The sequence below is a fragment of the Culex quinquefasciatus genome, chromosome 1, assembly GCF_015732765.1.
Source record: "Culex quinquefasciatus strain JHB chromosome 1, VPISU_Cqui_1.0_pri_paternal, whole genome shotgun sequence".
Lineage (NCBI taxonomy): Eukaryota > Metazoa > Arthropoda > Insecta > Diptera > Culicidae > Culex > Culex quinquefasciatus.
The window spans coordinates 48702686-48719376 of NC_051861.1; the positions used below are offsets into that span (position 1 = coordinate 48702686).

The following is a 16691-nucleotide window of genomic DNA, read 5'->3' on the forward strand; positions in this document are numbered from 1 at the left end:
AGTACCACATTTGGCGCAACGACGCTTCAGGTGGCAGTTCTTACCTCCGTGCCCGAAGCCCAGGCAGTTGAAGCATTGTGTGACGTCACGATGCACTGGTCGGTATCGCTCCCACGACACGATAATGTTGAAAACCGCTCGGATTGCCTTCAGCTCAGGAAGCGTCGTCGATCCCTTAGCCAAATGCAGCAGGTAGAGCTGGTCACGGTACTTGATGTCTTTGTTGCGTCGGCTCATTTTGTGCACGGCCAACACATCCAGTTTCAAAACTTTTAGCTCGGCAGCTAATTCCTCCACTGGCATGTCGTACAGACCTCTGACGACGATTTTGTACGGCTTATCCATGACGACATCATGGGTAAAGTACTCCGCCTCGTTTTCGGTCAAGTAATCCTTGACCAGTTGATAGTGCTGCCTGGATTGCACCAGCACCTTAAATCCGTCCTGACACAGACGAATGTTGCCTTGGACTTTCCCAGACTTGATGAGTTCAACAAGCCCCGCACGAAAGTCGATCGTTGCTGCTGATTGCCTCACATAAAAAGGAGGCAGTTTCTCCTTTCGCTGTTTCACTTCATTCTCCTTTGCTTCCGCTACCTGGTCCTCGTCAGGCAGTCCAGCAAACTTGTTGTTCTTCAAAAGCTGCTCCTCGTGCGATGAAGAGTTCTCCTCCTCCTCATCCATCGGTACAGTACCGTCGCTCTTTTTCGTCTTTTTGCTGTTCGATGTCACTTCCAAAAGCACCTTCCTTTTGGAAATTCCCGGTTTTTGGCCATCAGTTGAGGCCTCAACCTTCCTTTTGGAAATTCCCTTTTTTTTGCCTGCTTGAGCCGCAGGTAGGGCAATATTGCCGGCGTTTTGCGCCGGGACGCGACGAGTCATGTTGATTCAGACAACCTTCACCAACGAATGCTCGGATAACAATGAACTGTGGGGAGTTGTTTAGGACCCCAAAAGGAACTCAAAAAGTGTTGTGCTGGAAAATCGATTTTGATATTACACCCTAATGGCCTTCACCTAATCAGCTCATATTTGGCATTTTCTGAGATTTTTGAAAAACCTCATTTTTAAAATGCATTTTGCTAAGAGAATAGTTTACAAAAAGTGAACTTTTGGATATGGACAGTGTTGCCAGATATGAAAATTTTGCGCTTTTAATTATAAAATGCATTTTTAACCCTTCGGACGAGCACTTACGGGAAAACCGACAATTGCATTCAATTGCTGAGAGTTTTGCCTTCCTCATCTCACTGAGGAAAGGCTTTAAAATCACTCGAAAAATGAACTTATTAATATTACCTCGTAGACCCACCTTCACGTATACATATCGACTCAGAATCATGTTCTGAGCAAATGTCTGTGTGGATGTGTGTAGGTGAGTGGACAAAAAAATTGTCACTCGATCATCTCCGGACTGGATGAACGGATTTTGACCGTATTAGTTTCATTCAATCCGTCTTGGGGTGCCATAGGTCTCTATTAAAAATCAGCAAGTTTAGTTAAGTACTTCAAAAGTTATGCTAAAAAAAACGATTTTGGGATATGTCCGGAAGATTGTAAAAAGGGTGTTTTTTGCAAGAAAACCTATCATATTATACATTTTCAGAAAGATATTAAAAAGACCTTTCCAATGAGCCCAAAAAATCGAAAATCTGACAACCTTATCAAAAGTTATTAGCACTTAAGTGTTATTTATACACTTTGTTGTAGGCCGGATCTCAAATATTTCAATAAGAATGATGTCCGGGTCCATAATGCGACCTATCGTTAGTTAGATAATCAAAAGACCTTTCAAATGAGCCTAAAACATCAAAGATCTGGCATCCCTACCAAAAGTTATTAGCACTTATGTGTTATTTATACACTTTGTTGTAGGCCGGATCTCAGATATTTCAATAAGAATGATGTCCGGGTCCATCATGCGACCTATCGTTAGTTAGATAATCAAAAGACCTTTCAAATGAGCCTAAAACATCTAGGATCTGACAACTCTATCAAAAGTTATTAGCACTTAAGTGCTATTTATACACTTTTTGGAGGCCAGATTTCAGATATTGTGATAGAAATATTGTCTGAATCTTCCATGCGAACTATCGTTGAATAGGTTTTTTATCAGACCTTACCGATGAGCCAGAAATATTGAAGGTCTGCGAACACTATCAAAAGAAATGAGTAATATAGCTGATTTGTTAAACATGTTGCTATTTTTACTGAATGTATTGACTTTATGAATATGGATTAAGTAACGTTTTTTACATTAAATTCAATCAAAACCTCAGGGTAAATTGAATATTTCTAGAGATATCACATTTTTAAGTTGGAAAAACCTGTATGTCATAGCAAATGTTTTACTTAACCATCAATTTTCAACAGTACATTGCGTTATAGCTTGAAATTTGAAGTAAGTGAATATCCCACTATTTAATTTATGTATGTATGTATTTATTTAGCAAAATGCATTTTAAAAATAAGGTTTTTCAAAAATCTCAGAAAAAGAGGGGGGTGCCACGGGTGCGGGGGTTGACCAAATGTTACCAAATTTGGGATTCTTTGTTTTTGGGGCAAAAACAACCCCCATACCAAATATGAGCTGATTAGGTGAAGGTCGATGTTGGACGCGTGGTCACTTTGGAAGGAATGACCCATATGAGACGGACCCGATTAGAGCAGCAGTGTAGGGTTCTTAGAATATGTGGAATTGATTAAAAATCTTGCTTCCCAAAGCCAAATATCGATTCCTGAGGAATTCAAAGCTAAATACAAGCAAAATCGTTACGTATTTAACCGTTGACGCTTGAAGAAGGGGTTTATATGAATTTAATTAGAAAATGCACTACAACTATCTTGAAGAACCTTAAGCGCTACGACTTGATCTTAAAAAGGTCATAGGAATATAGTCCAGACTCGATAATTCGAAGTTTCGATTGTCCGAAGATCGATTCTCCAAAGGTTTGTACGGGACATCGGATAATAGAATCACGCACAAAACAGTCGATCGCCACCATTTTGGCCGCCATCTTGGATATAGAAATTCTAGATCACTTAAGCGAAGTTTGGGGGTCATACATTCAACATAAAATAAAGAAACAACCTTTTTTCGTATTCGATCATCCGAAGTGAATTTTTTCCAAAGTCTTCGGATAATCGTCAAGACTGTACAAAAAGGTCATGTTTTGGTGAACTCGAGTTTTCACCAATTTTAATGTTGAGTTTTAATTTGGTTTATTTGCTCAAAGAGTTATTCTCAAAGTTACAGTCAAAATTCAGAGTCATTCAGAATCCTGCTTGAACAGTGGAGCTCTGTAAGAATTCTGCTAAAATCCTACTAAAACGTCATGACTGGGATGGACTGATTTAACGAATAACTGTTTAGCAGAGAGAATCAGGATCAAGATCAGGAATTTTAGAAACTTGATTTTTAAAATATCCAAACAAAATCTGTTAAAAAACAATTACTGGCTCAGATCAATTCCAGATTCGAAAGATATTCCAAGCAATAACCACTAAAATCAATGGACTGCTTTTTTCCCCACGCGAACCGCTCTTATTGTTATGCGATGTTCCAATAATCGATGCGGGCTTGTGGACCTTTCTTCGGCGGCCGGGACGGGTGGCCCCGTAGCCAGATCATGTTTTATGCGCTTTCACACGAGATTGGCAGCTTTGCCCAATGGCCAAAATGTCTTCAGTGAGTGAATGTGTGTGTGTTGTGTACTCGAAATGGTGACCGTTTACCGGTTGATGGACGCCGTTTTGACGCGGAAATGACCGCTTTGTCGTTCGTCGAAGAAAGCATCACTCATTGGAGAGGCATTGGGCAAGAGAGAGAACCGTTTTACGACAATTGCTGAACAAGTTTTGTTGCAGGAAGTGGATGCACTCCTCGCGTGCTGCAATTTGCTTCAATGGGTGACGCGGGCGCAAAAGGGTCTCGAAAGGGTCGTTCCGATCATTGTGCGATAATAAAGCGCGAAATGTGCTCCCTTGACTCAGGACCCGCCAACTTGGACGATGAACCGTTTTCTTCCACAGGCCATTAAGCGGCGCTTGGTTGATACTTGGTTGAGCTGCGGCCGCGGAATGGATAACTAAATTGAACTTTTTTCCCCGCTAAACTATTGCGCACTGAACAGCTTCAGCTATTGCTGGCCGGCCTCTAACTGGCATTAGAAGAAGATATTATATCAATAAAAGAGCATAAAATGGGCGTTGGTGGAGGTTTCGTTTTGGCGGAAACTGTGGCCTTTCATGTCTAGCTGCTGGTCGAGTCGAGGGTGCCAGGCGGTTGTTTTCACAGAACGAAAGTAATCGTTTCTTTACACCAAAGAAAAAAGGAACTAATGTGAAAACAATTGGATTTTTGCATGCAGCTAAGCCTACCTCAATAGCCGTTAGCGGTTGATCAAAGTTTGAGGTGAGAAACGTTTTATTCATTATAATAGCTTTCAGCTCACTTTTCTTCTTATGATACAGTCCCTATAAATGCAAAGATAATTCAAGCTATCGAAAAATTTATATTTTGTAATAACTGCATTTGTGTAATTTTAAGGTCGTGCAGTAAATTAATAAAAACTGAATTTCTATGGTAATTAAGTGGAATGAACTAAAACCATGAAATTTGAACACTTTGTCCTGGTTTTTATTTCCTTGAACGATTGTTCACGATTTTCAGAACTAATGTGTGTCCATGTATGACCTCTAAACTACTCTAGAATTTTCAAATCCATAATGGCGGCCAAAATGGTGGCAATGAAGTTTTCAAAAAAACTTGATTTTTTTATTGATCCTATAAAAAAATTGTAAACACTGAATGTAACCCGCTTACTCAGATGGACATTGACATAAGGTGTGAGAGGAATACACTCAATGTTTACATTGGTTATAGGGACCAAATTAAAAATAATCTAGAAATGCGTATTAAAAATACTATTAAATTTAAAAATTGGGTCACAAAACTTAAATTTTGTGTTTAAAATTAAGAAAATAAAGAGTACGAAAAAAATGTTTTTGTTCATGATTCTAAAAAGTTGTAAAGTGCCTCAAATGAATGCAAATGCAAAGATCGATTCCACAAATTTTCTCTTAAAATTGCCCTCTCAGTTATTAGGACAATTTTGAAGGTATGAAATTAAAGTTTGCATTGTTCCAAATAAACTTTTGTTTGCATTATTGTTATTTGAAAGTCAATTAAATGATGTTTAAGGTATTGAGCATTTAAAGAGTGTTTTTAAAGGTCTTAAAAGCAAAACAATCCACTTTAACGACCCCATGGTCTTTTGTGGTCTCTGTTGTAAGTTTCTGCTCATTTCTAGGCGTCCGAAGGTTATGTGTGGTGAGTCACCCAAATCCTCTTTTACGCAAATGGACCGACGTTTTACTTCCCCATCCGATAGAAGGCCAAGATGATAAGGCGGGAATCGAACCCGCGCCCCCAGCAGCTTAGGGATGGTCAGCCGAAGCCTTTTAAAGGTCCTATTAGCTATTGTATTTTATATGATTATTGGACCTTAAAAAAATCTAGTTTTATATTCGGGCTCTACCAACTCACACGAAATCGGGAAAAGTTGCCCAGACTCGATTTGCGTGAAACTTTGTCCAAAGGGGTAACTTTTGTCACTGATCACGAATCTGATGCCTTTTTTTGATATCTCACAACGGAGGGGCGGTACAACCTCATCAATTTTGGAACATGCGAAAAAAGAGGTGTTTTTCAATAATTCACAGCCTGAAACGGTGATGAGATAGAAATTTGGTGTCAAAGGAACTTTTATGTAAAATTAGACGCCCGATCTGATGGCGTACTCAGAATTCCGAAAAAACGTATTTTTCATCGAAAAAAACTTCAAAATTTTTTTAAAAACTCTGCCATTTTCCGTTACTCAACTGTAAAAAAAATTTGAACATTTAATTTTATCGGAAATTCAATATACTTTTGGAATTTAAATTGACATAAAAGGGTATTTTTTTCATTTTGAACACAATATTTCATTAAAGAATTTCGTGTTTTTCCTAAGTTTGCAGTTCTACAAAAATATAGAGCAGACAATTACAAAAATTTTGATATTCATAAACATGAGGGGTTTGCTTGTAGCCATCACGAGTTATGGCGATTTTACGAAATAAAAGTTTTGAAAAAGTTGGTCATCGTTGATCATGGCCGTTCATGGTCACCCGCGACAGACACGGACGACGAAACAAAGAGAAACGCAAAAAGTAACTTTTTCAAAACTTTTTTTTCGTAAAATCGCGATAACTCATGATGGTTATAAGCAAACTCTTTATGTTTACATATCAAATTTTTGTTTATTGTTTGTTCTATATTTTTGTAGAACATTGTTACACTCTAAAAAATAACCCTGTAAATTTGGAAAAAACACGAAATTTTAAAGTAAAAAATTTTGTTCTAAATGTAAAAACCCTTCTGGGAAAAGTACATAAAATTTCCAATAAAATCAAATGGTTCAAAAATTGTGTTCAAATGAGTATCGGAAAATGGCAGGGATTTAGAAGTTTTTTAGTATTTTTTCGATGAAAAATGCGTTTTTTTTTCGGAATTCTGAGTACGCCATGAAATTGGGCGTCTAATTTTACATAACAAAACACCACAAAATTTCTGGCTCATCACCGTTTCAGGCTGCAAATTATTGAAAACACCTCTTTTTTCGCATGTTCAAAAAATGGAAGGGTTCGTACCGTCTCTCCATCACGAGATATCAAAAAACGGCATCGGATTCGTGATCAGGGACAAAAGTTATCCCTTAGGACAAAGTTTCACGCAAATCGAAGTAGGGTCGGGAGAACTACTGCGTGTGTTGGTGGAGAATTACCCATTCAAAAATAAACACTAGTTTACTGCATCTTTTAGCGACAACAATGATTTTCGAAGTGAAATTTGGCGTTAAGTTTAAATAAATACGAAAACATCATTATTCCATCCGTGGTACTACAATTTTGCTCAATATGATTTTAATATATATTTCCTGCTTGATAAATAATATTGATTCATGTTCTTTTTAACAAATAAACAAATTAAGAATTTAAACATTTCTTTTAATTCTCAAGGTTTTCTTTATGTATTTTTATGAAGACCGTACCGCACTTTTTATTTAGTGTTATAGTTTATTATATCTTTTTATTTTAAATCTAGGGGAATACTCAAAAAACTCAGAATTTCTTATTTAAAACTGCCACTATCACCATCGACAGAATTAGGCCCACTGGAATAATTTTGAACATTATATGAAGATAGGGGGTGGTACAACCCGAAGTTTTGAGCTGTTGGACGTTTATTTTTAGACAAAAGGCGATTTAATTTAGCATCATGATTTTTGAATAATTGAATGTTACAAAGTATTAGTTTTAGAATTGAAAATAATAGTGTTTAAATATGTTCATTTCACGAAAATTTTAACGTTTCATAAATTCTTGCTTGAAAATGAGATAATGTCCATTTTATACATCACAATTTTTATTAAATATTGTGCACGGAAAAAATCGATTCTTGAAATTGTGATTTAAATTCAAGAATGCGAGAACCACGAAGGAATATATTCACGTTTAAAGTGCAAATGCACCATACGCATGAATAAAATTCTTCGTGGTTCTCACATTTGTGAACTTAATTCACGATTACGAGAATTGTTTTTTTTTCTGTGTAATTATTTAAAGTTGAGTGTGGTATCACATTTTTTATTTGATTTATATTTTCGAGAGATCTTGACATGACAAATAGGGGTAGGCGTAGCTAAATGGTTCGCTGTTCGCTTTGTAAGCGGAATGTTGTGGGTTTGATTATCATCTGATCCTATCGAAAAATTATGGAAAGAAGGAGTTTTGAACACTTGTTGAATATGAACGAAAAATTCATTACCTCGTGGCAGGGTTCGATCCCCCGTCCTTTGGGTCAGAATACAAAAATGCTTACCACCAGACCATCAAGGCTTAGTTGACTAGAAGGATTAAGAATGCTATAAGAATCCAAGAAACTTGATTGGAATCTGAGAACCTTTTGAACACGACTTGTAATATTGAATAAAAAGTTGAATTCAAGAACATACTCGATTGCATACTCGTTAGGCGAATATTGAACTTTACACACGACTAGAATTCACCTTAAAAAGCTTGGTGAACCGAATTAGAAAGCTGTTTAGACGAATCTAAGAACATACGAAGAATTAAGGACTATTAATAACTTTGAACGGCCTTGGCTTCACACCCATCTTACTAACCCCCTCAAATTTCACGTGATACTTTGTCGAAGACGCAGCCGATTTAGCGATCTTCATCACTCAAGTATCGGACTAAAATTCCCATCCACTTCCCAGTTTCTTACTACTGATCGTGGCCGGCGCTGTGATTGACTAGCATGATAGAGACATTTGAAAGTTGCGAAGTGGTGATGATTGGTTCCTACTCTTATTCTGTGGTCCAAGGAGCAATTCTTGGAGGTCTTGGTCAATAACAGAGTAGCAACTATGGGTAGACACCAAGCATAGCATACTATCTTAACATGACAACTATTTTAGCGAGCCGCAGTTTGGTGACAACTGACTTGAGTGATATTTATGTAATTTTCTGAATCTTACTTGTCTGTATGCAAAAAAAAACGAAGTTGACTTTTTAGCTGTCGGCCACCAATGCTAGTACCAACCACTAGTGTTACACAAAGAATTTTAGAGCGCCCGCCACGGGATTCAAACCGGCGACCTCTGGATTGTGAGTTCAGTGCGCGGTCCGATTGATCGACACGGGCGGGATGGCGTATATAAACAATAAACAATCCATCCTCCGACCTTTTGTTGGATAGGCAATCGAGAGACCTTTCAAACTAGTCTGAAATTGTGTTAATTTCAGCGACTATTCTGCGACTACAAAATCTAAAAATAAACTTTAAAAAAAGTTGCTCGAGACGAAGCATTTTGGTAAACCTCGCAAAACATAGGGAAAGAGCCCTTCTTTCATGGTGCCAAATATCAGTCCTGCCAATTTTTATTATCTTTAGTTTGTTCTACGAAATACACCGCAAACTATGCTCAAATTTTCAAGATATTGATACGTCCTTTTCTCGCGTTTGTCCAGAATCTGGCATTTGAATCTCAATTCGAATAAAAATCGATTTTAAGTTTTAATTTCTCAGGCCCAAGATTTTAGCAATCGTCACTTCCAATCAATGACTCATGCGGAGAACGCCGCCACGGAATCCAGAAAACCTGGTGCTGCAAACAACTACTTCCCCGACTTACCTTTTGAGTAAACCAGTTTGATTGGCTGCCTACTTGAGTTACGGCTAGTTGACGCGATCCAGCTCACAGAAGTTCCTGTGTTTGTGTGTTCTACAACACGGCGGTCACTAATTTAACACGCGCGGCCCACCGGTCACCGGAATTTGTAAACAACACCACCAAAATCACCCACGCACTCTGCTCGCACTCTTCACCGCCTAGAGGTAGAACTGTCCGAAGCTATACTGGGTGGTCATTGTGGTCAATATTGGAATGTGTCTATGAGTTCATACCCGAAATTGATTGTGACCCGGCAAACAGGCGACGGCGCCCCCTCTACGGGACACGTTTTGCACACACGCGAGGGTGTCGAGATTCTGCGGAGAAACACATAATTTCGGTTGGGCACATTTACACCAGTTCATTATTAATTTGTTTTGTTCTATTGAGTATTAAATTTGCAACAAAACTAGGTATTTTCTTACTTTTAATATCAAATTCGAATTCGACAAGCTAAAAACAAAATATTTAGAAACAAATCACGACGCAGGAAAATTTATATCAAAGGATTTGAAGATGATTAGACATCCATTATCATAGAAAATTCGAAAATTTTCGAGCTAATTTTTAGGATGGGAGGCGACATAGATTTTGAAAGATATTTCTCGCGAAACCGTACTGGTGGTAAGTGTAATGTTAGGACATGGATAATCATAAAAAAATTATAATGGAATCATTTTCCCAAGATTTTCCCAACCCTTTTGACGCGTCATTTTCAGCATCAAACCATGCATAGCTTGAGCTGACTAGTCTAAAGTCACGGGTATGAATCTTCAAGCAATTTCAATATGGCGACTTGTATCAGAAGAAAGTGGACATTTTTGCTAGTTCTCACTGTTCTGTGTTCTGCGTGCACGTCCGCAAACATCGACCACACACAAAGCGCCACCAAGAGGCAAATGGTGATTACGAATATTTTTGGCACTTTCGTAAAAAATATGCGGGTTTGCAAAAACAAATAACAAAACCAACTTTTAAGTGTAGTTCGACTGTCAAACTTGTAATTTGTTGCTGATTTGTTCGAAAATTTGCTAAAAATAATAAGTTTTTTTGCAGAACCCCTTTTGGACGGACATTTCTGTTGTCAACTTCTGGTTCCTTGGATTGGCCATGGATAATTTCACAGTGTAATAAACAGGGCAGCTACCACCACGTGGCGCCACTGTTTCGAATGAGAAAATGATACATGTTTTTCAGACGAGTTTCAATCCCGTGCTTAAGTGTTGGTAGATTTGCAAAGAAAATTTCGATCGACACCAGCCACAGTCGCCACTACACCAGCCACAGTCGCTGGGTATAAAGTTGTACGCTGCTTTTTTATAACGTTGTTGTTGTTATTATTTCTGCTGGCTCGTACATAGTTGGGTCTTGTTGATGTTTTGAGCTTTCGGTCTGTTATTTCCACTGTTTAACACTTGGTTCCGTTTTTTTTACACTCCTGCTGCTCCCTGAGACACTGTCACAAGCCGTTTCGGAGCAATGAGTCTGCCATCTGGTCGAAATTCAATTGTGCCGAGCCAGGGGGCGCCACCCGTTTTTAAACAGGTGGTCGATTTAATGAGGTGGTGGAAAATTGCCGATTAAATTATGGCAGCAACTTGAAGGGGGAAGTGCAGTGCAGTGCAGAGCGCTTATGTAAAGGATGCAGTGATTCAAGCGAGGGCACAACTGCTGTGCACTTGACTTTCACACAATTATGTTGTTAGCGTTGGGTGATTGGTATAATTTAATTGATTAAGTGATTTTGGAAACCATTAATGAAAGAGCAATAGCATTGCAAACGGTATCAATATGCTTAAAATGGTAATTGTTGCATAATCTGATTAAGGATCAAACAGTGTGTTTACAAATAAATTTGTATTTTGTATCGATGCGCTGATAATACTATCAGATTTCAAGTACACAATTTGCTAAATTCTCGCGTAGCTCGTTATAATGAGAGATGTAACTGACGTCAAATCAAATGCAATAAACGATAATGTCACTGCATTAAAATGTCTCACATAAATTAAATAATGGATTAATTAATTAAATGTCCAATTACACAGAAAAATATAGCAAAATTGCATGCAACAGCACATAACTATGGCGTCCAATTTTTCCGGGTTTTTAATTTCCCGGGAAACGGGAAAATTATTTTTGGAATTCCGGGAATTCCCGGGATCCCGGGATATTTTTGAAACAGTCATAAAATCTATGTTTCTCTATATATGTTATGTTTATCAAGCTTTAAATCATAGAATAAGCTGAATTATATTAATTGGTGATAATCTACACTTAACAAGGACGATAGTTTTTTAAAAGTTCAAAAGAAATTAAAAATGGATTTTGATGCTCCTTGATGTGCTTTGATTTTAAATGAACTACAATGTTTTATCCAATGTGATTCAAATAAAAGACATAAGTCTTTCATAAATAAATAAATCTTTTATATATTTTTATATGACATGGCTGGGAAAACTTGAAAAATTTCTTTGAAAATGTCTGAAAAACAAATAAACTTATACAAGTCAATTTAAAATTTGAGATACATTTTGAATTTCATGTTTTATAAAAAAACATACTTAACAAATTTTCTTTTAGTTACTACTGCCAACTGGGGTAAACAGTCTGAATAGGTAAAGGAAGTTTTAAAACAATAAAGCCGGAAATCGGCGGACTTATTGTTTTGTTCTGTTCCTGTTTTGAATGAAGTCATTTAACACATTTTGTAATAAATTTAGCTTACATTTGGACTGATTTGGCCCAGATTGCGGCGATTTAAATAATTGAAAAAGATTTTTTTTTTCAAATTTAAAATCATAAATATACGTAAATTTAATTCCCAGTCTTTTAAAAACATAAAACTTTAAATTGAAAATATTTATAGTGCTAGATATGAACTAAAAAACAAATTTTAATGCATTAAAATTCTTACTGATTACTATGAATTCCTTGTTTTGGAAAAATCCCTGGATTTTTGTCCCGAGAATTCCCGGGATGGACGCACTACACATAACCTTTGTGAGAAAAGTTTTTTAGATTAATCATTCCAAATATTTTAAAATGCGCTTGAATGGAGGGGAAATGTTAACTAAACAATTTTTCGTGAATCGAATGAAACACCTGAAAACCAAAATCCGAAGGTTAATTCGCATTCTCAATGGCTCGTTTCATTTTGAGGTCATTTCGAGCAATTTTGGTTGCTCACTTCTTAAATGATAGATTATGATGTTTTCTTAGACAAGAAAAAATAATAAAATACTTTTTCGCACCCCCGATTTACTGAAAAAGGTCCCTCTTTTGAACAAATTTTCTAAAATCGCTTGGAATCAATACTAAAAACTGTTTCAATCAGGTGTGTATTTTTTTCAACGATAGGTTTTTGTCTATAGATTTAAATGCACTATCGATATTGAACCAAAATTAAAGTTGTAGTCTCTACCAAGCGGATTTATGAAACTTTTTGCAGAAATACTCATTTAATTTAGGGTAGCCTATTAATCTCAGTAAAATCAACACATGCAGCTTGTAGGAAATTATTTTTAATTATCTTCACGTTCTGATTATGTGTTCATTTGTTAATTGAAAAAATAAATCTCCAACAAGTGTCATAAATCGACATCTGACCAATCTTTAGTCACCGAGCTGTGGTGGCCGAGGCAGTTAAGTCATTGGGATAATATGTCAAAGGTCTCTGGTTCGATTTCCGTTGACGACAACTTTGGTTTTGCCTTCCTCACTGAGGTAAGGCTATAATCCTGCTCGAAAAATGAACTTTTGAAAAATAGCTTGTAGACCTATATTTATGTATACCTATCGACTCAGAATCGAAAACTGAACAAATGTCTGTGTGTGTGTGTGTGTGTATGTGTGTGCGTTTTCCCCTTTGTGCTCAAAATTCTTGCCAAGTTTTCTCGGCACTGGCTGATCCGATTTGAGTCAAATAAGTTGCATTCGATCCAGTTTGGTGCCTCATACTGCACTATTGAATTGTTTGAGGATCCGATAAGTAGTTCAAAAGTTACGTATACAAAAGTGTCAGAGTTGCGAATCGGATCTCACATAAATGCATGTAAACTATGTCCAGACCCAACACCCGACCCATCGTTGGTTAGGTTATCAAAAGACCTTTCCAATGAGTGCAAAACATTGAAGTTTTGGCATCCCTGTCTCAAGTTATGACCACTTAAGTTATATTTATGTACTTTTTTGATGCCGGATCTCACTTAAATGCATGTAGGGTAGAGTAGTCATCAATGAGACACGGGGAACAATGATAAAATGGCTCTCACAAGTCGTAGTTTCAACCAATCAGGCTCATATTTGGGGGAAAGGTGTGTCTACTGGATACACGTCTGCCATATTAGTGGCTTTGGTTATGGACGCTCCCTTGAAAAGTAATTCATAAATGTTTGATTCTGGGTTGTAAAAGTAAATTATGGACAAAAATTACTTTTTCGCTCGTAGGCTGCCATTTACACCAAAACTAATATTTCTTCAAATTTCTTTCGACGTTCCATAGGGATTAAGTTGGGCTACAATGTCCTTTCATTAGATTTGGCCAAAATTTAGAATAAACTCAGAATCCAGGGCTGTCTCATTGTTCCCCACTCATTTCAGCCCATGGGTAACAATGAGACACTTTGATTTTTCTTCAATAAACTTTTCAAAATCGATGGAAATCTTTCAAAACATGAATTAATAGTGATTTTTTGCATATTTATAGAGTTTAAACTTCATTAAATCAAAAATACAAAGTTATTTGGTATTAATATATCGATTTTACAAAATTGAAATACTTTTTAGTGTAACTTTTGTTATTAAAAGTTTCATGTTGGCAAAATTGCTCTAAAATGTTCAAGGCAAGTCACCTGCAATGGAACAATACAAAAACATGATGTTTTGCTAGAAAAATGTTGATTTTTGTAGAGTGTCTCATTGTTCCCCACCTGTCTCATTGTTCCTGCCAAGTGCGTCTACAATGAGACAGTTGAATAACTCTGGCTGTAGATGTCGGATCGATCTCATATTTTTGTCAATGTTAGAACACATTGAAAGAATGATAATGCAACTAAAAGCTCATTAAAACATGCTGATGAAAAAATCAGAAAAATCGTTGAAAGTTGAAAACCAAAAGTGTCTCATTGATGACTACCCTACCCTAAACTATGTCTGGATCCATCTTCCGACCGATCGTTGGTTAGGTAATCAAAAGACCTTTCTAATGAATCCAAAACATTGAAGATCTGACAACGCTCAGTCTCAAGTTATGACCGCTTAAGTGACATTTGTGTATTTCTTTATTGAGAAACAAGCCTTATCTGACAAACTTCGTTCTGCCTTTTTTCGTTTGTTTACGTTTTTGACTTTTTTGCTTATTCAGCCTCCTGTGATCAAAACTTGATTTTAAACTTTCCCATACAATCTGCAAATTTTCCGGAATCGGATCCAGAGTGGCCAAAGTTGTAACTTTTTGGCGTAAGAACCTTCCTCACAAACTTACCATACGAACCCAACGCAACGAAGAGCACCTCGATCGGACGTTCCGTGTTGAATTGATTCGCGTTCGAACAAAACCGTCGAAATTTTGTATATATATATATAGAATATAGATAGAATTTGTGTCCAAACCCATCATATCACCAAATGTTGGTAAAAAGCGAAGAAGGCAACAACCACATAGGTGGATTAAGTTAGTTTTTTGTTTTGATGTTGTTGTTGGAAAATGTGATTTTTTTCCTTATTATGTTGTTAATTTTTTTATAGCAATTCCATCTTTTGTTTTTGAAAATATACTTATTAAGGCAGTTAAACCATTGATTTGAGCTTATTTTTTGCCAGATTATATTCTGTTCAGAAACTGATTAGGATTTCTTGTAGTTTCAGTTTGGATTTTGGATTTTTATTTAAACTATTTTTTTAATAAATAAACGCCTGATTCAAGAACTTAATGAAATTCACTAAAATGCTTCATATCACATTACTTTTTCCTGTTCATTTATTTTTCCAAGGTCACTGAAATGTCCCTGCCCTTTTCACTTGAACCACGCACTTTTCGTGTTTGGTCAAACTGTCCCTTAACTTCTCGCGGTGTGCAAAACAAACTAACTAAACACACGCTTGACGAATTTCGCAGAACAACAAAACACTAACTTGCAGCCAACAACAACCACAAAAACACCGGCCAAGGTGCTTGCGCCCTATTTGTTATGTTTTCCTCTACTGTTCTGCCGCCGACTCGGCGTGACGGAGTGTCTGTGGGTGTGTGTATGTTTGTGGGTAAGGAAAACCTTCCCAAAACAAAAACTTAAAACGTGCGATCGAAAGCGAAATACAAGCCGAATCGCGACAACAAAACACGACACTCTACGCAGAAAATAACGAGAAAAAATAACAAACTCTTGACGCCGGAGTCGTTTTTGGAGAGAGAGAGACACACTCAAATTGACAGTCCATGAGAGAGAGAGAGAGAGCGAGTGCATGAAAATTCAAAAAACCGCAACTGCAGAAAAAATCACACACAAACAAGTTGCGAAAATGTGCGCACTTGGCGCGCGCGCAATTCGTCGTTTTTCGTCGTCAGCAGAAAAAAAGTGCAACTCAGTACCGAAACAAGCTCGAAACTCGCGAACGACCGAAACGAAACGATCAACCAAACAAACGAACCACCAAATGAGGAGGAAAACAGTTTTGCGACCGGCGCGACCGTGCGACAGAATGAAACTGAGAGCGATCGACAGTGCGCTCGGCTGGAAAAGCCCCCGACGACGATCGACCGGCGGCGTGGCCAGTCGGCTATCCGAACGACGAGGTTCGTTGTCTGTGGCAACCGGCTGATCGCGACTCTTTTTTTTTGGCGGTGTGTCTGATTTGGGATTCCGGTTGAAAAAGTATTTTTTTTACTGTAAGCTTTACTTCAAACATATTTTATCTAATTATAAAATTATGTAACGTCATGATTCGATATCCGGACGCTTAGTAGCATATCATTTTTAATACAGCTGGCAAAAATCATGTAATATGCTGGAAATATTAAAATATTATTAGAAAAGTAAATTTTAAGAGAATGTATGCAACATATGACTTTTCTAACATTTTTTCATCAGAATTTTTAAATTAAAATAACTTGATATACTTTGATGCTGATTCAATATCCAGACACTTTTGTTTCAAATTTTTGCATATAAATCGCACTAATTTTGACTGAAATTTATGTGAATGGCATTCTTTAGGTCTTAAATAAGCTGTTAACAACGAATCAATCGATATTAATGTAAAACAATTCGCTAGAATTTAAGGAATTCAGAACCATTAATCTGCTTCGCTTTCGGACGCCTATGAAATATTTTTGGTAAACTATTTTTATAATTTTATTTTATTGTTTTGGCAATGACCACAGCGTCCAAACAAATTTTAAATGAAAGATGA

At 37.0% G+C, this 16691-nt stretch overlaps 1 protein-coding gene across 2 annotated transcripts in view; it reads right to left on the reverse strand.

Moving 5' to 3' along the window:
• The window catches only part of LOC6034943 (ras-related and estrogen-regulated growth inhibitor), an 89441-nt gene extending 73467 nt beyond the window's left edge, over positions 1 to 15974 (reverse strand). The window contains exon 1 of one of the 2 annotated variants that reach the window (XM_038248066.1): positions 15871 to 15974. The gene's annotated coding sequence lies outside the window, so the exon portion shown is untranslated. The remainder of the gene's footprint in view (positions 1 to 15870) is intronic. The other variant, XM_038248067.1, reaches the window with a different exon arrangement.
• Positions 15975 to 16691: the final 717 nt, after the last annotated feature.